Raw genomic sequence first — 22,427 nt, 5'->3', positions numbered from 1 at the left:
CTTAATAAAAGGCCTCTCTTTGAGAATTTCAGAAACATAAAAACTTCTCTTATTGAGAGATGCTTCTCTAACAACCTCATTTCAGAGCTCTCAGGACTCTGCATTACTTGTTTACTGACACATTTTCTTTCAATTTTGCCAAGGAAGCATATGGCTAAATAAAATGAGAGTTAAAGATTAAAAACAAACTTACTTCACTACTTTGCCTGGCTGTGTTAAAGACCTTTCCAATCAATTGATTATTGCAGAGGGCATGATTTGTTTGACGGAATTGATAGACATTTTGTCCATGGCAATATCCCATAAATGGATGAGGTGTGACTGGGGGAAAAGTCTCGGCTACAAATCTATGAAAACCTCACACAAGCAGTTATATCTTTGGTTTAACATAGACTTGCAGATATTTTCAGCATAGGAAGCTATCTAACACATATCTGTGCTGGTCAACAAAGATCTGACAAGACTAATTCCATTTTCCAGCACATGTTTCATTGTCCTGAGGGCTATGCAAATGCAGTGCATCTGAGCTCATGTACAATATGAAATTTGAGTGCATGAGGAAATAAAGTAGATTAGGTAGAATTGAGGCCAAATAAAAAGCATAAACTTAATGGGCTGCAAGGTATTTTCCTATAAAAAAAATGTTCAACTTTAACTCACATCACAGGAATATACAGAATAGCAACTTTTGTTAGCATAATTGTGCTATGAGATAACAGGGCGATGATTTGAAGCACATCTCATGACACTATGTGTTTGCTTGATCTAGAAGTTACTCTTGTATTCTTATGTGAAAACAAAACAAACAGGCTACACCTCCCCACATCTAATTTGAATGATGCAGATTAATTCCTCAAATTCCTTTAGACTGATGTACTAGCTCCAGCCCTTGCAGCTTGCTGTCTGTTATTTTCCTTGCCTGACTCCAATATCAGCTATTAATTAAATTTATCTTGCCCCCAATATTGTACCTAAGTAATTGACTTTATTTAAGTTCTGTACTTTAGCTTAATGTCTAATTATGCCTTTGTTAAACTCATTGTAACATTTTATTGTAGTTTGATTACCTCGGAGTAATTTTTTTCATTGTTGAGTGAGTGAACCCAATGCATGTGAAATGATGTGGAGATTATCTGCATTGGTAGCAAAAAACAGGAAAGCAGATTATTATTTGATTGGCAATACATTAGGAAAGGGGGAGGTGCAATAAGACCTGGGTGGCCTTGTCTACCAGTCACTGGAAGTAAACATGCAGGTGCAATTGGTGGTGAAGGCAGCAAATGATACGTTGACCTTCATCGCGATAGGATTTGACTACAGGTGCAGGGGTGTCTACTGAAATTGTACAGGACCTCAATGAGACCGCAACTGTACTGTGTACTGTGACCAGTTTTGGTCCCCTTATCTGAGGAAGGATGTAATGACTAGGAAGGGAGTCCAATAAAGGTTTATCAGACTGATTCCTCAAATGGCAGAAATGATGTATCAAGAGACACTAAATTGATTGGGACTATATTTACTGACATTTAGAAGATCAAGGGCTTCTGATAGAAATGTATAAAATTCTAATAGGACTAGACAAGGTAAACATAGAAAGGACATTTGTAACAGCTTTCTGAGGAGTACAGAGCCAGAGGTTAGGTATATAGGGTAGATCATTTAGGGTGGAGACAAGGATAACAGGCCTCATCTACAGAGAGGCGAGTCTGTGGAATTCTCTGCCACAGGAAGTAATGGACGCTAACACTGAAAGTTTTCAAGAAGGAGATAGATATTGTCCTTAGTGCTAAAGGCATCAAAGGGTATGGGGAGAAAGTGGGAATGGGGAGCTGAGTTGGATGATCAGCCATGATCATATTGAATGCTAGATCAGGCTCAAAGGGCCAAATGATCTACTCCTATTCTTATTTTCTATGCTTTGTCCCAGAGAATAGGTTATAATAATTTTTTTTAGATTAGTTACTTAGATTAGATTAGATTACTTTCAGTGTGGAAACAGGCCCTTCGGCCCAACAAGTCCACACCGACCCGCCGAAGCACAACCCACGCATACCCCTACATTTACCCCTTACCTAACACTACGGGCAATTTAGCATGGACAATTCACCTAACCCGCACATCTTTGGACTTGTGGGAGGAAACCGGAGCACCCGGAGGAAACCCACGCAGACACGGGGAGAACGTGCAAACTCCACACAGTCAGTCGCCTGAGGCAGGAATTGAACCCGGGTCTCTAGCGCTGTGAGGCAGCAGTGCTAAAATTCCTCATTATGCCCAGTCTTATTACAAAAGACATGCTCTGAAATACCCATCTTCCTTGTTGGTTCAATGATTCAAAGATACTTCATTCTTGGAAACAGTGTTAAATGCCAGTTTGACTTGACAAGTCTACATGTAGATGACACCCCTTGATTACTGCATTGCATTTAACCACATGAGCCATCTATCCTTGTGCTCTTGAATGTTCTGCAGGTTCTGTGAAAAAAAACGTCAATGTTCTCTCTTGATTAAGTAACATCAATCAGATTTCGGAACTGTCATATTTCCATTGTCATAGCATTCTGGAGTGAAATCTGGCACAGCAATTTGGATGATTGGAAGAATGGCAGTCATGTAGGACTGTTGGGGAAAAGGGAGTGCCAAATCCTCCACTCAACCATAACCACATATTTAGATTGTCGGTGTTAGAGATGAGACAGTATGCACCTGATAGGAAGGTGAATCATGCTTGGAACAGACTTAAAGATCTCACAGCTGTTAGAAAAGAATGCAGTGTCTGTTGGGATTAACAAGTTAATGCCACAATGTCTGGTTTTGGGCACGAGCTATGAACGAAGTTAAAACTTATATTGGGAAGAATCCTCATCTGGGAAGTTCGCAGAGATAAGGTTATGATAAATCCGGTTGAAACCTCAGGTGTAAACATGTGCAGTACACTATATTTCAATACAACATGGCATTTTTTAAAAATGTCTTACTCCTTTTTGTTTGTCAGCTTGCCTCAACCAGGAAAAGAACAAAGCCACATACAAATTCTGACCTTGTTATTGTGGATCTTCCAGACATTCCTAAATTTCAAAAAGCCAAGATAATACCAGAGCCAAATTTCCACCTCTGAGCAGAAGCCAAAATTCCCCACCAGGCAGACATTGGCCGAGTCAGTAAGCCCATATGAAATTTCTTTGTATCATATGTTACCAAAGTAATTAACTGTTTGTTTTATGAATTGCTTTTTTTTCCCCCTCTGTGGTAATGCTTCAACATTTGTTTGGCCCTCCCTCTGGGGCAGACTACATGTTTAGATTCAACAAAATGCTCCAGTTTATCAAATCGTACCAAAACAGAATGCTAGTGTCAATAAGTGTTCTTGGGCTGAATTTATTTTCACCAGAAATCTGCTGTGTTTCATTGTTGACAAGTTTAATGGATGGTCTCTCTCCATGAGATCAACTGGGCTTTCTCACATAATCATCCCAAACTTGCCTCATTAACCATGCACCATGCCCCTTTGGTGACCAACACTTGCCTTACGCACCACCCCATATAGGGGGACCCTGCATCTGTTTAACCATCATTGCCTTGTGAGGTGTTTCCCACCCATCAGATGTGGATTCCATGGGTCAGGACAGAAAACAAAAGCACTGACTCTGCCCACTCCAGGTGATGTTCTGGAACACTACACAAGTCTGCTCATCATACTGAGTCACAGGCTTAGCCTGGCAATTAAGGTCTATAATCATTATGTCCCTTTTTTTCCCGACACGCAGTGATCAGCTCACCAATGTGTTTCCACACACCAGTTGGAATTACAATTTCAACTCACATCATTACACACTGAGCTACAGCCCTAGAGTTTAGTCTTGCCCTCCATCATACTCCACAATCCCCCTGCCAAGGTGACTATTGATAACACCCCTCCACACCCCACGAAGCACAACTTGTTTCCCCCACCATATGTCAAATCTCCTCCTTTTGCCATCATTTTCCCCCTTGCATCCCAGGTTACTGCCTCCAGTACTGGGTGCCTCCAGTTCCCCAGCACAATAGTGACTGTGTCAAAACAAACCCACTCTGACTTTCAATCCACTGACCGCAGGACTGGCCATGTGACATGGCCAGTCAACTTCAATGGACAGCCTGACTGATGACCAACCAGATCCCAGTGCAGCTCCCAAACAATGAACTGGACAACCTCAAGCAGATAACTGGGAGAAAGTGAGGCCTACAGATGCTGGAGAGTCAGGGACAAAATGTGTGGCATTGGTAAAGCACAGCAGGTCAGGCACCACCCAAGGAGTCTATGTTTTGGGTATAAACCCTTCATCAGGAATGGTGGGGGTTGCTGAGATATAAATAGGATTTGGAGTTGGGGGTGGGGCTAGGGGGAAGGTAGCTGGGAAGGCAATAGGTAGATGCAGGTGTGGGGTAATCATACTAAGTCAGTGGGGAAGGACATGCAAGTCCTGGGCCTCCTCCACTGCCAAATACAAACCACCCAACAACTGGAGGAAGAACACCTCATCTTCCGCCTTGGAACCCTTCAACTACATGGCATCAACATCAACTTCACCAGTTTCAATACCTCCTCTTCCCCACATCTCATCCCAGTTCCAATCCTCTAACTCGGCACCGTCCTCTTGATCTGCCCTACCTGTCCATCTTCCTTCCCACCTATCACTATTACTCCCTACTGACATTCACCTACCACCTTCCCAACTACCTTTTCCCCAGCCCCACCCCACCCCTGCATTTATCTCTCAGCCCAATACATCTCCACATTTCTGATGCAAAGCTTATGTCCGAAAGGTTGATTGTCTTGCTCCTCGAGAGCTGCCTGATCTGCTGTGCATTTCCAGCACCACACTGCTTGAATCGCAAGCAAACACCTGTCTGGACCCAAGCCCCTGGACTGTGATCACATGAGACCTTTGACTTCCTGCACTAGGACCCCTGATTGATGGTAGGCCCCCTTGACTTGACTGAGTACTACTCTCCTCCAACTTTGAGCCACTTCAATTAGCACATGCAGCATGTTTACCACATAGGCTGCTGGCAAATCTTGTAGATGTGAGACTGATGTAGCACAATGCCTTATAGCTACATGTCCATCTCCATGACCAATGGATAGGGACAACCATGAGAAGCTAGGAGAAAGTGAGATGCTGGAGACCAGAATTCCTGATGAAGGGCTTTTGATCCTCCTGCTCCTCGGATGCTGCCTGATCTCCTGTGCTTTTCCAGCACCACACTCTCAACCATGAGAAGCTGCCTGGCTTTGTGTCTGTACTGCAGTAAGTACTGTGAGCATTTAAGATGTGGCTGAGAATGCAAAGCACTAAAAAGCAAGTCAGAATAGAGATGCATAGAGCATCGAAGCAGGCACAATGTTCAGAGAGCAAGCAAGGATCCCAGTGATGTTGCCTGTTCCAATCTATGAGATGGCACTTGCCCTGTGTCCACCAAGTGTCCAAAGGTAACATTGATATGGAGAACCATACTGTGCAAGTTGATCAAAGATGTGCCTTGATGGTGTGGTCAGGCCGGTATGTGTCAGAGGCCTAGGTCTGTGGATATGGGATGCATTTCCTGTCTATGGAGCTTGCCCTGAGACTGATCTCCAGGATAGAGTTCCAAAAAAACAAGCAGTCAGTTGGAGTTACCAGGTAATTGCATTGACTTTCATGTCAAATGTTTGGTGTAAAATTTCAGTCTTATAGGTGGGAGAATAGGAAACCGTATATTAATGAGGTGGGAATAAGGGAATATGAGATTTTAATGCATCTAAATAGACTTCAAGCCACTCATTGACAAAAATCTCATCTCGCTGTTCAACACTTAGTTGGAAAATGGGACGGTTTGTTATAGGTGTCCAGAGATTTGTTGTTAGCCATCACAACCAATTTTCCCAACTTTCTTGCTATGGCTCACATTATTCAGGGAGTGGAAAAATTCCACTCTTTGCCTTAGGATGGACACAAATTTATGACCTTCTGACCCATGCTTCAAATTGACAGCAACAGGGGATTCTCAGCATAGTGTCAAATGCTGACAAATGGTGTATTGCTGGGTTTCTTTTGATAAGGAAGCACTTTTTATTCATGCACATTTTTTCCTAAAGTTCCCACATCTGAATTGAAAACAGAAATTGCTGGCAAAACTCAGCAGGTCTGGCAGCATCTGTGGGAGAAAGCAGAGTTACCATTTTGGGTCTGGTGACTGTTCATTCAAACTCAGATATTATCAACCATAGTATTATCAGGCCCAGCTAGATTTTCACACACATGCTGTGTATTTATACTGAACATAATTCCATCATGGATAAACTGAACACAGGATGGTAAGAAAGGGATGATAAAGATCATCTGATGGACCAAGTGTGTGATGTTATGTAATAATGGTATCATTTACACTAAAATACAATTAATGTGGGCAAATGTTAAATAATACCAGCTGATGGGCAAAATCCATTTTTAACTTAATGAAGATTCAATAAAATATTAATTGTAAGTTGGATTAATGTCATGATTGTAAGATGCAATATGATGAAAGTTTTACAAAACAATTCATTCTTCATGCAAACAGGAAAAGTAGCAGCCATAAAAGTTAATTGCAGTCACTGTTATGTATAAGGAAACAACATTTCATAATGAGCAAATGTTTACAAGCCAAAATGACAACTGATGACACCATGTTCAGGAATCACAATCATTTGGGACACAAATCAATCCCAGCTGAAGATAGTGTATGTCAATGGCAACGACATGAGCTGACTTACTGAAAGGTGACACTCTAGCTCCATCTGTCTGAATAAATAAGTGCTTCTCCAGAACCAATTGTGAATAGTTGTCATCCCCACACTAAAATAGCTACAAACATGTAAGGGAACAAACTTCAAGTTCCATATTTTATCATTGATCTCAGAATAAAGGTAATATTGGGAGTGACACATATGTGCAGACAGACCATGCAAATCAACAAAAGTGAGTGGTCCTCTGTGCACTTTTAAGCATGACATGTCAAAACACATTTATTTTAAAGCAAACTGAGTTTGGCATTTTAATGAATGACACTTAGTGACTCAATGCACTCTTAAAATCACCTCACGATTGTACATTGGAAATTCTGATTAAATCATTCCATCACTATTAGGAACGTGTCCTTCCAATGTTGGGAAGCAAACCGAGATTTGATAGACAAAGATTGATGACTTATAAAAACACACATCCAAAGTAAAAAAAACACAGAGGAATGTCCTTACAAACCCGTGAGTTCAACCCTCAGGAAGGAAACAGCCAGGGGTTACGTGTGAGCACCATTACTGTACATGCACAATCCCCTGCAAGCCACTCACTTTTCTGACTTGGAACTATATCATTGTTCCTTCATTGTCACGGGGTCAACATCATTGACTTCCTTTCCTAACAGCTCTGTGCTTTCACCTCAACCCTAAGGACTGCAGAAATTCAACAAGACAGCTCACTACCAACTTCTGAAGGGTAAGGAAGGATGGGCAAGAAATTCTGACCCAGCCAGCAAAGACCACATCCCATGAGCAAATAAGAAAACTCAGATTGGAAGAGTTTGTGACTGATTTGCTGGAATTAGGAGTAGTAATGGTTATTATCTTCTTCTGAGCTGCATTCAAGTGTTCTTAAGGAAATAAATAATTCTGCAAAATCTTTTTGAAAATGAGTTTTCCTCATCAGTATTAGAATATCCCACTCATATTAAATTTTGAATGTCCAGTCTCTGAACATAAATAACATGAAAAAACTCTGAGGATTCACACCGGTGTGCCCCAAATGCTGACAAATAGTGTCATGCTGTTTTTTTTTCTTGACAAGATAACACTTTTTACTTGTACATTTTTACTAAAATTCCCCCATCTGAAACAAAAACAGAAATTGCTGGCAGGTCTGACAGCATCTCTGGGAGAAAGCAGAGTTATCGTTTGGAGACAAAATGCCACTGTCCAGACCTTTTTTATAATGTTTGGTATCCATTCTTTTGGATGAAGTTGCTGCATATTTTATTTCTGATTTATCTCAGAGCAATGCAAAAGTTGTGCTGAATTCTAACTTCTTATTCACAGAACTTTAAACATTTTAGAACTTCAACGAATTTTCAATTAGCACATGGCGTTTGTAAGATCCCTAGGGCTTCCAGAATGCTCTGGGCTGAATCATGTTTGGAAATCAGCTAAGAGTCATTTTTGGCAAGTTTCATATCAGATTTATTTCTGCAAATGTTTGTGCGCTATCGACCTAAAGGTCACCTTATTAATTCTGTATCATACTCCTATGGTGTCCCATTTGTCCCATTTTCTCACTCACCGTAAGTGGAAGTAGTCATCGCTGCTCAGATATCCCAGGTGCCGTGCACTAGTCAAATATTGGTAGCCCCAAGTTCCCTTCATTATGTATGCAGTAGAGCAGCAACCATAAACCAATACTTCTTGGAGCAAATAATTGGCACAGTTGACACTTCATTGATCATATCAATGCACATTCCTACATCTATAATTTTTAAACACCAGGCCTAGAACTTACTATCTTTAATCATATCCCAGCTTACAAACCTATCCAGGTCAGTGGTACTCCATTCCCAATGCCCAATTTAGGTAACATCTTAACATTGTTCCATCTGAGACCATCACAATAAGCATTGAAATGCTTCAATCCAGTCACTTTTCTTCACCAACAGCAAATGCAAGGGAAAAACAAACCAAAAATAGGTGTATTTGCTTTTTTTGAACATAAGCGGACCTCTTGTCTTTCAAGCACCAACAAATTTACAGATAATGAATGATCACTGCATCTATCTCCCATCTACTGGAACCAGAGCAATTAAGTGCTATCTGGCTTGTTGTGTGTGGCTTTGTTGCACTTGATCACAAGAAGGTGATGTTCCTCTTGTTCTTATCTTCTTCCTGAGAAGACTGCCTCCGGTGTCACAGCTTTTCAGCTACCAATAAATCTTCCCTTTGCCTGCTCCAGTTCTGCCAAGCACAGCATGCTATGATTATGCAGCACACACCGTCCTGAATATACTGTAAGGGCCCTCAAGATTGAGAGTGTGGTGCTGGAAAAGTACAGCAGGTCAGGCAGTTTCCAAGGACCAGGATGAGCAATTGCATTCCTGGACATCCCAGATGGCCTCCTATTTCAAGGACTACAATTTCCCCTCCCATGTGATCAGCAATGCCTTCCAGTACATTTCCTTCACTTCCTGCACCACTGCCTTCGAACCCCACCCCTCCAACTGCAACAAGAATAGAATCCCCCAAATTTCCAACCCAACAAAATCCGGATACAGCACACTATCCTCTGCCATTTCCACCACAACCAAAGGTATATTTTCCTCCCCATCAGCATTCTGCAGACCATGGCCTCCATGACTCCCTCATTAGGTCCACACCTCCCGCAACCCCCATTCTCCTCCCAGCAGCTTCCTTTGCTGCTACAGGTGGTGTAAAACCTGCACCCACACCTCCCCTCTCACCTCCTAAAGGCCCTAAAGGATGTTTTCACATTTGGCAGACATTTTCTTGCACACTCACCCACCTCATCTGCTGTATCTGTTGCTCCCGATGTGGTCTCCTCTACATTGGAGAGACAGGATGCCAACTCGTGGAACATTTCAGGGAACATCTCTGGGACACACATACCAAACAACACCACTGCCCTGTGGCCAACCACTTCATCTCTCCCTCCTACGCCCTCCCTCCTCCCCCCAATTCCCCCCTCCCCCCCACCTCAAGGACATTCAAGTCCTGGGCCTCCTCCATCACCAAATACAAGTCACCTAACAACTGGAGGAAGAACACCTCATCTTCCGCCTTGGGGTCCTCCAACCACACTGGATCAATGTCGATTTCACTAGTATTCTTATCTCCCCTCCCCTCACCTCATCCCAGATCCAACCCCCCAAATCAGCACTGCTCTTTTGACCTCTCCTACCTGTCCATCTTCCTTCCCACCTTTCTCCTCCACCCTCTCCACCTACCAATCACAATTATCCTCTACCTGCATCCATCTATCACCTTCCCACCCAACTACTTATCTCTCAGTCCCCTTTCACATTCCTGATGAAGGGCTGATGCCCAAAATGTCGACTCTCCTACTCCTCAGTTGCTGCCTGACCTGCTGTGCTTTTCCAGAAGCACACATTTCAACTCTGACTCTCAAGCATCTGCAGGCCTCACTTTCTCGTCCTCCCAGGATTGAGTCAAGCAATGGAACTGATCGTCAGGAGACACCATGGTCCAGTTGAGAAATGGATTGCATTATGGCTGAAAATGTGTTGCTGGTTAAAGCACAGCAGGTTAGGCAGCATCCAAGGAACAGGAAATTCGACGTTTCGGGCCAGAGCCCTTCTTCAGGATGTCAACACTCCACATTACTCTGGGGATTGTGTTACAGCATCATCAACCATGGTCACATTGTGTAGTCCTTGTCCCCTTGGAAAGGTATCTAACCACTCAAACTCAGCAAAAAGGTTAGTGTCCTCAATGACATGTGCATCATCGCAGCTCCCAGCTATGGTAAGATTACAGGAACCCAGATCACTTGCACATTGATGGAATAGGACTTGTTCTAATGACGGACTCAGTCGCATTCTGATATGCCCTCTCTATGTGATGTGTGTACTTTCTATTGCACCCTGCTTCCGGGGGAAACTGTCATAGCCTACAGCCCAGACTGCAACACTGGCTTTGTCACAGGGAAATGAGATGAAGCAGTGTAATCAGACACAAATGGTAAAAGACCTGATCCGTAGTTGATGAAGAGATCCCATAGAAGTCCAGAGTGGCTCCTCAGAAGAAACCAGTTGCATAAAAGTTCAAAACAGCTGTTACCTTGGTGGCAACCAATAGCACCAAGGTTCAGGACTGCACTTCTCATTGTTAGAGCCTGAACCAAGACCTATACTTTAGTCTTGCCAATATCATGGTTGACAATCCCACTGTGCCTTTCATGCTGGTGCTGACTGTCAATAAGCCCTTGTCTTGAAGTACCTCATGTCTTCCAATGCACTATGTCTCCCCCACATACAGTTTGGATTTCTGTCAGTCACCACCCTTCTCTTCCCTGTATCCCAGGTTGCTGCCTCCAGTCCCCTGCATTGAGTTCCCCAAGACTTCCTTAGTGCAGCAGTGTCCCCTGATAACACCCCCATTGACTTTCATTCCGCCGACTCCCAGCTCTGACTGTGGCACACCCCTCTGACCAACATGGATGGACAGACCCGAACCAATATCTGACCGAATGATCGCCATTCATCTCCCTGACTGATGTACCAACAGCCCCTGACTTCTTGAACTAAGTCAGCAGACAGACAGACCTTCTGACCTGGATTACCTCACACAGGTAACTGACTACAACCAACCCTCTGAACTATGAGCAGAGGATGCCCTTGACTGACTGTACTTGGACTCACTGACTGACGGCAACACTCCCTTCACTTGACTGAGGACAACCCCCCTTCAACTTTGAGACATGGCCATTGGTTGAAGTACATATAGCGTTAGTGAGTTTTGGGAAGATTTTTAGCTCAGGTTGAGGTCCTGGATGTAAGTTTGCTCGCTGAGCTGGTAAGTTCATTTTCAGACGATTCGTCACTATACTAGGTAACATCATCAGTGAGCCTTCAGTGAAGTGCTGGTGTTCTGACTGGCTTTCTACATAAATAGAAAGCGGGTCATAACACCAGTGCTTCACTGCAGGCTTACTGATGTTATTACTTGGTATGATCTGAAAACAAACCTCCCAGCTCAGTGAGCAAACTTAAATCCTGTACATATAGTGTATTTGCCACATAGGCTGCTGGAATATGAGATTGATATAACTCTGTGTCACACAACAACACACTGACTCTTCAGTTTGCTGACAAGTTGCCTGGCTTTACGTCCATGCTGTGAACTACTGTGAATCTTTAAGATGTGGCTAAAGAGGTACAACACCAAAGGCCAAAGCAGGGATGCTGCGGGCATCAAAAGGGACACAAAGTGAGTGACCCTAAGTCCACAGACTTATGCAACATATCAATGTCCCAAAATTTCTGATCAGAATTGCACAATGAAAGTAAATTATGAAAAATTACATCCTTTCCACCCCTTTAAAGAAAGTGTTTGTTTTCAATCCAATCAATCATTCTTAACAACAAACATATAGACGTTGTGTAATTTCTTTGAGGTTGATATCTGATTTCATTTATTTTCACTCTGATATTCTCGTTAACTGATATAAATAGCATCAGACTGGACAATGGCATGTAAACATTATGATTTGACATACTTCATACATTTATCTAGAGCACTCTTTGGAACAAAATGTGCTACGTTCGGAGAGCTGACAAGGTGTTCCTATCTATGTGTCCTGTTAGAAGCTTTGCCACAATGACACCAGTACACATCCACCAAATGCTCCCATGTACTAATCTATTGTTTTACCTTTTGTTATTGCATATACATGTCATAACTCACTCTCAGGGAAAAAAAAACTATACCATGTGCCAAACAGATGAAATGTTCTTTGATGACCCCCCTACACAAATGATTCACAGATTGATTCACAAATTGATTCCACTTTAAATGCAAGTGGCACTGTTTTCCTGAAGATGGTTATAGCATTATTATTTCATAAACTGTTCTGAGGATATCTGCCCATGATGAAACAACATGCTTTTGAGATCATGGAGGTCTCCTTGCCCATAGCACTAGAGTTGGCTGACAGGTTGACTCCATGACTGAGTCTAAAGGTGCATTCCTGCGTGACCTCTTGGGATGTAGCATGGGATATTTGAATTGGATTGCCACGATCATGGCTGTTTCCAAGACTAAATCATTGATCTCTGATGTGGCATTCCTTAACTTGTGGAATGGAGCTCTTTTCGATTAATTGGTCATGAAATTTATTGTATATGAGGAAGCTAATCGTTGCAGTGCTTACAACTACAATGTAATGGACTTACTAATTCCCTGGCCTCTCTGATTGAATATAAGAATACACTATCATTCAAGACCAACTATTTCAATATTTGGAACTTGGCCCCTGCAAAAATAATAACAAAATGATAATGCAATTCATGGTCAAAGTGAGGACTGCAGATGCTGGAGATTAGAGTCAAGGTTAGAGTGGTAATGGAAATACACAGCAGGTCAGGCAGCAACCGAGCAGCAGGAAAACCGACATTTTGGGCAGGAGACCTTCCCTGAAGGGCTTCTGCCCGAAACATCGATTTTCCTGCTCATGGGATGCTGCCTGACTGGATGTGCATTTCCAGCACCACTCTAAGCTTGACATCACACACCTCATGTCAGGAATATTTAAAGCTACACCAAACTGGTCATAAAAACCAACGCAGAGCCTGAGATTACAAATTAGGAGACAAAGTTTGATTTGAAGAGATGAGTTTTGACAAGTCTTTCAAGGAGACTAAAAGGTTGGAAAGGGAATTCCAGAGAATAGGATTCTTTCACCTAATTGCTTTGTTGCTAATGATAAGCAAAGATTAGAGGGGCATGGGGGTGGATACACAAAGGTCAGAGTCTGAGGAATAAGGTGCTCAAAGAAGTGGAGGGAGGTATAAATATCGGGTTAGCAGTAATTGGGTGAACAAGGTAATGGATAGAATTAAAAAGACAGTTAAAATCGTTTATGCTTGAGGCTTGTGAGCAATTTTGGTCAAACAGTTTTGTTTGTTGGAAAGGTTGCTTGCAGCAATGTTTTGGACACTGTGGAACTTATGAGGAATAGGAACATTTGACTAATCAAATAAAAATGGCTGTTTCAATATCAATGAGGTTCAGGTCAAACAGAACAAATAATGCCTTTCGGGCAGCAGAAAATTCTGAGATAAAAATGACAGGGGTTTGACATGACATCAAGGTTAATGGAAGATCTGTTTGAATCAACAGCTGGAGAAGGGATGAAATTGGCTGCCAGGGAATGGTATTTGCTTTGAAGATTAACAACGACGGCACGGTCCTTCCCTGTGTTGTGGAAAACTCGATTAGTTGCCAAATAATAGAGGCAATTAAGGGGTTGAAGGAACTTGTGGAGAGGCAGAAATGTGGAATGCCAATAAAATGTAGTTTGCAATTAAGCAAGGTTTGGGAGCCCAGAGTACATCCTTGGAGGACTCCAGAGGTGATTCCGCATTTAGTGGAAAATATATTATTGTTAAAGTTGTCTGGTTGTGTTTAGAGAGATAGGAACTGAACTATGCCTGGACATAGAACGTACTGGAAAGGATTAATTATTGGGCTTGAATGTTGAGAAGAGAAGGGATATAGTACATTCCTAGTCCCTAGTCAGAGAGAATGTCACATGTAACTGTTGGTTGAGTTATTCAGTGCTGTAAATTAGGTTGAAGTTGGACTGAAGATATTTTTTATGGAAGTGATAGGAAGAGATTAGATTAGATTAGGAGCATGATAAAAAACAATTTGAAGGCATAAATAGGTAGAGGGAATATCTGATGTTTATTGCAAAATTGTTGAGATAAAAGCAATGCTATGGTGATGTATGTGAAGTGATGAATGATGATAATCGTTTTGAAGGGAAAAGGACACTTAAGGAGAGGGATTTATTAATAGCATCAGGTATCAAGGGCATGAGAAAGGTGGATAGATACTCAGCTGTTGTATAAGAAAAGAGCAGGGGAGATGGAGCTGATTCTCAGAAACATGATGAGCTCAGAGAGACAAAGTGAGGTGAGGTGAGGCTGCAGGGAAATTTGACATGGTTGGAGATTGTGAAGATAGAGGTGTTACAATTAAAGACTTTGAGAACTGAAAGGTTAATGTAGGTGTGGAAAGGTAGAGCTGGATGTCGATGACTTAACTGTCAAAATGGACCGCATACATAGAGATGGCCAGATGGAGTTCAACTAAATCCATGATCTTTGAAATGTGCACTGCTCCACAAAACAATCTCAAACGTTCTTCACCAATTATATCTTGTGGATCGGGGAAGAGGTGCTCCTATTGGCTTCACAAAAATAATGTGGTTTGAAAGGATGAGATCCCCGCTGTAGTTCATACTGATCAATAGAAGAACTAGCCCTTCTGAAACTTATCAGCTACAGTAGAGCATCCTTTTGGAATCTCCAACTCATCATCTCCATTTAAATGAGCCACACGTCTGAAAATGGTTTAGTGCCTCTTGACATTTATTGAGATCAAACAAAGCTAGGACTTCAGATTTATTTTTGACTATAGTCAAAACTCCTTGCATGATTATGGCAATTGTTGAAATTATATTTGCTTCCTTTTACCATGAATTTCATTTGTAAAATTAATTAATTGTTCCTTGGTATGTTTTCATCCATGCTTGATTTGCTGGTCTGAACACTGATTTGATGGTTGATTGTTTAAGACGATGGATGGTGCTGGTTAGTCAAGTGGCTAAATTACAGAGTCATGGAAGACCTGAGGATCTTGCAAAGAATATGTATATATTGAAAGTTTTGTGAAGTTCTACAATGTTTAAAGTTAAAAATAGAACTTATTATTTCACTGTTCTGAAGTAAATCAGATGGATAAGATACACAGAAATTTAATCCAAACAGAAAAAATGGCAATGAGGGTGTTGAAGAACAGTTTAAATGCACAGTACTTCATGCCCAAGACCTGTTTGCTTGCTATGGGAATGGATAGCCTAGATGGAGCACTAATTCAAAAGAAAGTGATATTTATACATTGTCTCAGAGCAGAAGGCCAGTGAATACTGAAGCAGATCACAGAAGCCACATCTACATTTGATAAGACATGGGTGCTCTCAGAAAGTACTTTGATCCAAATAAAGGTGTGATATATGTCAAAGTCTAAAGATAAATTCAGCGGTCAAACCACATCAAAGCTTTGCATTGCCCCATTTAGTCAGGAACAATGATGGAATTGAGTTGGAGGCTATTGGCAGTCCATCCATACAACAAGCTGTTACATACCTGTAAACAATCTGGGATACTCTTCAGAGAGTCGGTGTGGATGTGTTGGGCCAAATGGCCTGTTTCCACATTGTAGGGATTCTATGATAACTGGGGGTGGATCTGAGAGCTTTAGGTGAGTGTTATCAACTGGAAAAAGAAAATCGTCATAATTGAATAGATATTGCTGTTGGTTTTTCACATGTGTAATGTTGGATGATGCTAAACTGTAAATTTGGAGCAAATGGATAATGACCATGAATTTGAAAATGGGGAAGCCTTTGTAAGTGTTGCATTAGATCAGTTGGAAACATAGACATAGAGTCAGGAGAGAGGGATGCTGCAAAAGTAAACCACAAAGGAAAAGTGATGAAGGAATAATGAGCAATGGTAAATATTACAAAACACAAAGGTCTGCATAGAACAAAGAGGAGGAGAGTATCACAGTATATCAATAATCACTTTGCACAGGTTTTATTGCAGTCAGCTGGGTGAAAGTTAAACTTACGTATTTGCATCTCACCCACATACTGCCAATCTGCACATATATGGTCCACAAAAACTATAAGGCAGAAGCTTGTAAATTGAGTTTCCTACTCTTCTCTGTTAAAGGTTCAATTCTAGGTGACAGCAGATATTCCTGATCAGATGACATTGATCAAAATCTTTTGATCAGCATCGGAAACTCTTTTTCCAATGCTGACCAGACAAAATGCTAACGAGTTCCACCGATTTTTCTGACCAAATGTCCAAGGGAGGATCTTACAAAATTCAATTAGTACAAAAATCTTGGAAGCATCGATGAAGGAAATTCACACAGAAGCCTCTTTCAAGCACCAGCTGCAGAATTCTCTGAAGTGAGAGCTGGAGTACCCTAAGGGCTTTAGCATGTGTTAAGGAGGAAGTGCATTGGGTAAGTGAAAGGGTAGGTATGTAAGTGGGCCGAGTGGACACAGCAAGTAAGGGCAAAGGGTGAATGAGATACACAAGGATGGTGGGTCAGATAAAAGCTGACTAGGATTGAGAGGTCAGGTCAGTTTGAGCTGGAGGCGTTTGGAGGCAGGAGAGTGAAGGGTGGCTTATGGGGTCAGTTGCACAGTTACCCAGGGATTTTTCTGCTAAGATATTCCTGCTTAGCTGAATGGTTATCTAGGAAATGTTATGTATGTCAGAACTATTAAGTGTCCATCTCTAGCTGAGAGTTGGAGACTTTTATGAAAGATCCCAGGGAACAGAGGAATTGCCCATTCGAAGTTCAAATTCAGCTACCCTGAAATCAGTAATTTCAAGATAATAATTTCCAATGTTCAAGTATATAGAATACCAGATACATGCGATCACTGGATATGGGGCATTCTTTTCTCGTTTTATAATTTTTGGAATGTGGACATTGCTGGCTGTCTGGCATTTATTTCCAATCCCTAATTGTCCTTGAGAAGGTGGTGAGCTGCTTCCCTGAACTGCTGCAATCTACCTGCAGTGGATTGACCCACAATGTAACTAGGGAGGGAAATCCAGGAGTTTGACTCAGTGACAGTGAAGGAACAGTGATTCCGTACTCCTTTGCTCCAAGTATAGAGAGATGCCCACAGGCTTAAGTGTAATGAGCAGTAAATTGTAGGTTATTATGTGACCGTTTAAACTTAACAATTGTCAGATCAACAATTAAAGTCAGAGTAACCATGTTTTGTGGTTCCTTTTCCTGCTGAACTGGGAGATTATTGAATCAGGTTATTTTGCTGAAGATAACTCAAAGCAATGGTAACACTTCCTCAAGAGAAGGGACATAGAATGATGTAGATATGAATAACATCAACATCTAATTTATCATGCTCTCATACACAAATTTGAATGCATATAGAGGGAGGTTTTTGTCTTTACTATCCACTTGACAAAGCTTTGAGAACATTTGCACAAAGCTCTAAGACAGGAATGCAAAAACCAATATTACTACACATAATTAACTATTCAGTAAGCTAACACTTTATAGATTTTCATGACTACAGTAGCTTTATTTACATCATTATGCACACTATTTATTTGCAAGATAAGTCAATGTACAACATATACCATTTACAAAGAGAATATTATGTACTCGAAGCTTTAAACAGAGAAGAAATATCCCTGTTAAACATATGATGCAAACTAGGAAATAGGCTTATGCAATTAAGTTTCAAATATAGTTCCCCATTATTTTAATCACAAGGATAAAAATACCAAAATCAGCTCAAAAGTAGACCAGTAATAAGCTGGCCTCAAGCCAATCTATAATGAGCACTGTGCAGACAAGCTCAAGGCTCAACAATTCTAATTAAAAACATTCAAGTCCTTGCAGAATTAGTTTGCGCCACATTTGGGACAGCTTCTCTCTAAATACATCAAAACATTTAAAGTGAGATTTTTCTGAAATGTAAATATTACTTTAATTACCCAGAAATTTAATAAATTTATGTATTGCAGTCCTTCACACAAATAATAATCAATCTACTAAATCTCTCGCAAAGGAACAAATCTTTTTTCCAAACAACAGATCGTCCTTAAAGCTCAGTTGTTCCAAGGGAAGCAATTGAGACAGTTCCATTAAAACTTGCATTTGTCGCAACGAAAGTGGCAGCACAGGAGTTCCACCAAAGTTTCCAGTAACGTTCTTACATTTGATAGATGAAGGGATGTGAAGATATAAAAAGGAATTCACAATATACCACATGAATTATGTACACATCCTTCCCTCCCAGCAAACCTCATTTACTGTCATGTACAAACTTTCCTGGGCATGTCAGTGGGAAACTATCTCCAGCATCTTCTCTTCACAAACACTATGTGGTTGTGCCACCTCCTGAAGGTTGTTCCTCAGACAACTTAAAAGTCCTTCAGATAACTCGTGAACATGATGAAAGCAACTCTTTTAAGTCACAGTTCTCCCAAATCGCAACCAAGAACATGTACTGAAACTGCTGTCTGTAGGCAGTCAAGAAAGTAATAGTGTACAATATCTCCAAGAAGCATTCTGTTGCTTTCTCTGTCACAATAGCAAACTATACAGAATTTTCCCTGGATTTCAAAAATTCAAAGAGTGGAGAATATCACAGACATTTTGCCAAAGACAATAAATTCAGTTCATAACTCTTGACAGGAAAGGTTCATTCTTTTCTATTGTCACCTGGAGCTTCAAGCATGGAGATTCTCCTCTCACGCGATGTCTTTTAACCAGTAAATGTGTTTGATGTGCACCAAATAAATGTTGCATTTTGTCATTTGCTCACAGTTATTGGGGTGGCATTGTTAGCACAGCTGCCTCACAGCGCCAGGGACCTGGGTTCAATTCCAGTATCAAGTGACTGTGTCTAGTTTGCAAGTTCTCCCTGTGTCTGAATGTGTTTCTTCCCACAGTCCAAAGATGTGCAGGTTGGGTGTATTGGCCATGCTAAATTGCCCATAGTGTTCAGGGATGTAAAGGTTAGGTGCATTAGTCAGAGGTACATGTAGAGTAATGGGGAATGAGTTTAGATGGGATATTCTTCAGAGGGTTGGCGTGGCCTTGTTGGGCCAAAGGGCTTGTTTCCATTGGGCGTAGGGATTCTATTGCCCAAACATTTGGTACACAGTTTTCAACCAAGCTTGACATATTTATCCCTCAGCTGAAAATGTGTTGCTGGTTAAAGCACAGCAGGTCAGGCAGCATCCAAGGAACAGGAAATTCGACGTTTCGGGCCAGAGCCCTTCATCAGGATTCCTGATAAAGGGCTCTGGCCCGAAATGTCGAATTTCCTGTTCCTTGGATGCTGCCTGACCTGCTGTGCTTTAACCAGCAACACATTTTCAGCTCTGATCTCCAGCATCTGCAGACTTCACTTTTTACTCGAACATATTTATCCCTCAACCAATATTACTAAAACAAATTATTTGGTTGCTATTATATTGTTGTTCAAGCAAGACAAATGTCTTTTCTTGTTAACTCCTTGACTAAGTAAACCTAGCAGTAGTCTTGAAATCAGTACAAATTCCTTCAGTTTTTGCCACACAATTACCTGCAGACATTTGCAATTTACAAGAACAAGACAAACCACCACATATGTGTGAAATCAAACAACAGCCAAAAGAATTTAGTCTTCAACTAACGTGTAAGTTGTTGATAATCACTCTAAATACTGTTGAACGTGCCCTCCGTGATGCTGAATGTGTGCTCAGTAGTGCAAGGATGCTGGCAGCATTGGTGTTAGATAACATTGCATGCTGACTGATGACCTGCCTACTACGCATACTTGCGAAGAATAGTAATGGTGCACATGCCAGCTCTTTGCCAAGAGGTACATGGTGGTAGTCATTCAATGCCCAATAAAGTGAGCCTTAATGAAATTAATTTTTGATTGGTTATATGAATTTTAACTTTCAGACTTAAGGTTTCACGATGAAGTGGACTCGAGGCCTTGTATTCTGCACTTTTTTTCTCCACGCAGTCAGAGTGAGTGCCATTAACCCTGGATTTAAAGGAAAAATTACCAGCAGAGGAATTAATTATGGTACGTAATCACAACATAACATCTAATCATTTATATTGATCATATGTGCAGATAGGTTGAAGTGCATAGAATGTCAACGTTTTCTAAGTTAAAAATCACACAACACCAGGTTATAGTCCAACAGGTTTAATTGGAAGCACTAGCTTTCAGAGCACTGCTCCTTCATCAGGTGGTTGTGGAGGAGTCACGGAATTTATAGCAAATGTTTACAGTGTGATGTAACTGAAATTATACATTGAAAAATATCTTGATTGTTTGTAGAGTCTCTCATCTGTTAGAGTGACCATGACAGTTTCTCGTCTTTCGTATGTAAATCACAAGACTTTTTTTAAAAGTTACATTCTCAGGTTAACTGTAACAATTGGTGTCAGCCAGATAATATGTTGAAGGTGTTCGCCCCCTGTGTTCCCTGTCTGTGCCATAAGGTTTAGACTGACTCTAATCTAAAAGGTGAGTTAACAGAGTCTTACATGGATTCATGCAGTTTTTGAGCAAAGTACAATGTAACTCTGCAAGTACAAATTCACCCCACAAATGTATATGTGTATGTGTGCATGTGAGTTTTTGTGTTTGCGTGTGTGTGTGTCTGGGGTGGGGAGTTGTGAGTGTGAGAAAGAGTATATATATGTGTGCGTGAGTGTAAAGTGTCTAAGTCTGTGAGAGGATGCACATGAGAGTGTGTGTGTGTCTGGGGTGGGGGGTTGTGAGTGTCTGTGAGAGAGATTTCAGTTACGTCACACTGTAAACTTTTGCTATAAATTCTGTGTCTTACAATTGTGTCCTCCACAACCACCTGATGAAGGAGCAGCACTCAAAGGTAGTGCTTCCAATTGAACCTGTTGGACTATAACCTGGTGTTGTGTGATTTTTAACTTTGTACACCCCGGTCCAACACTGACATCGCCAAATCATAATGTTTTTCTAAAACATTTTATATCTGCTCTGTGTGAAGCTTGATAATCAGTTGCTCTGCAATCACCCCCATTTCTGGTATTCAAGTCGAAGATAGCAATTTTGAAAAATGGAAATCAATGTGAAATCAGGTAAACCTGACTCTCCATTCCCTCAGCAATGTTAAACAAGATTTTACAATGTGGTAGCTAAACATTTGTCCTCTTACATTTACATTGCACTTTCTAGAATTCTCTTATGCAACAATCTCCACTTGTTCTCACGATAACAAGGGAGCTTGCAGAGGGAATATCATGCCACCTATAAACCAAAGTTTAATTTTAAGCAACTCATTTAAAGGAGTGTGACATATGCCAGAGATGATCCACTGCTTTTGCAGGAAGCAACTTTAAGGATTTCCTGTCCTTTTTATAATCTTCACCTGTTCAGTGGGGAGAGGTGGGGTGGGGAGAAATGTTATGCTGTTCATATGTTTCTGGGTGAACTACAAAATAGTATTTATTGCAGACGTATATCATAAAATGAAGTAGAAATACAAATAAATCAGCATATAAAATAGAAATCTTGTCACGAAGCTGTTAAGTGCTAAGCTCCTGCCACAACAGAGTACTAGGCCTCAAAGAAAATTCATTTGTTGGACTATTAGCGTTGTTTGGGATCCTTTTCAAAGTCATTATAGCCTCCTAAATAATCCCATTATGATTAGATTACTTACAGTATGGAAACAGCCCTTCGACCCAACAAGTCCACACTGACCCGCAACTCACCCATACCCCTACTTTTACCCCTTCACCTAACACTACGGCATGGCCAATTCACCTGACCTACACATCTTTGGACTGGAGCACCCGGAGGAAACCCATGCAGACACGGGGAGAATGTGCAAACTCCACACAATCAGTCGCCTGAGTCAGGAATTGAACCTAGGTCTCTGGCGCTGTGAGGCAGCAGTGCTAACCACTGTGCCACCGTGCCGCCCTCCACATCTCCACCTATACCATCTCCACATCTAATTCCTGGACATTCCTTTGGTGACACAAACCCATTGGAGGAGATTACTTTGAG

Source organism: Hemiscyllium ocellatum, chromosome 15, assembly GCF_020745735.1.
Source record: "Hemiscyllium ocellatum isolate sHemOce1 chromosome 15, sHemOce1.pat.X.cur, whole genome shotgun sequence".
Classification (NCBI taxonomy): Eukaryota; Metazoa; Chordata; class Chondrichthyes; order Orectolobiformes; family Hemiscylliidae; genus Hemiscyllium; species Hemiscyllium ocellatum.
This window is presented reverse-complemented; position numbering follows the sequence as displayed.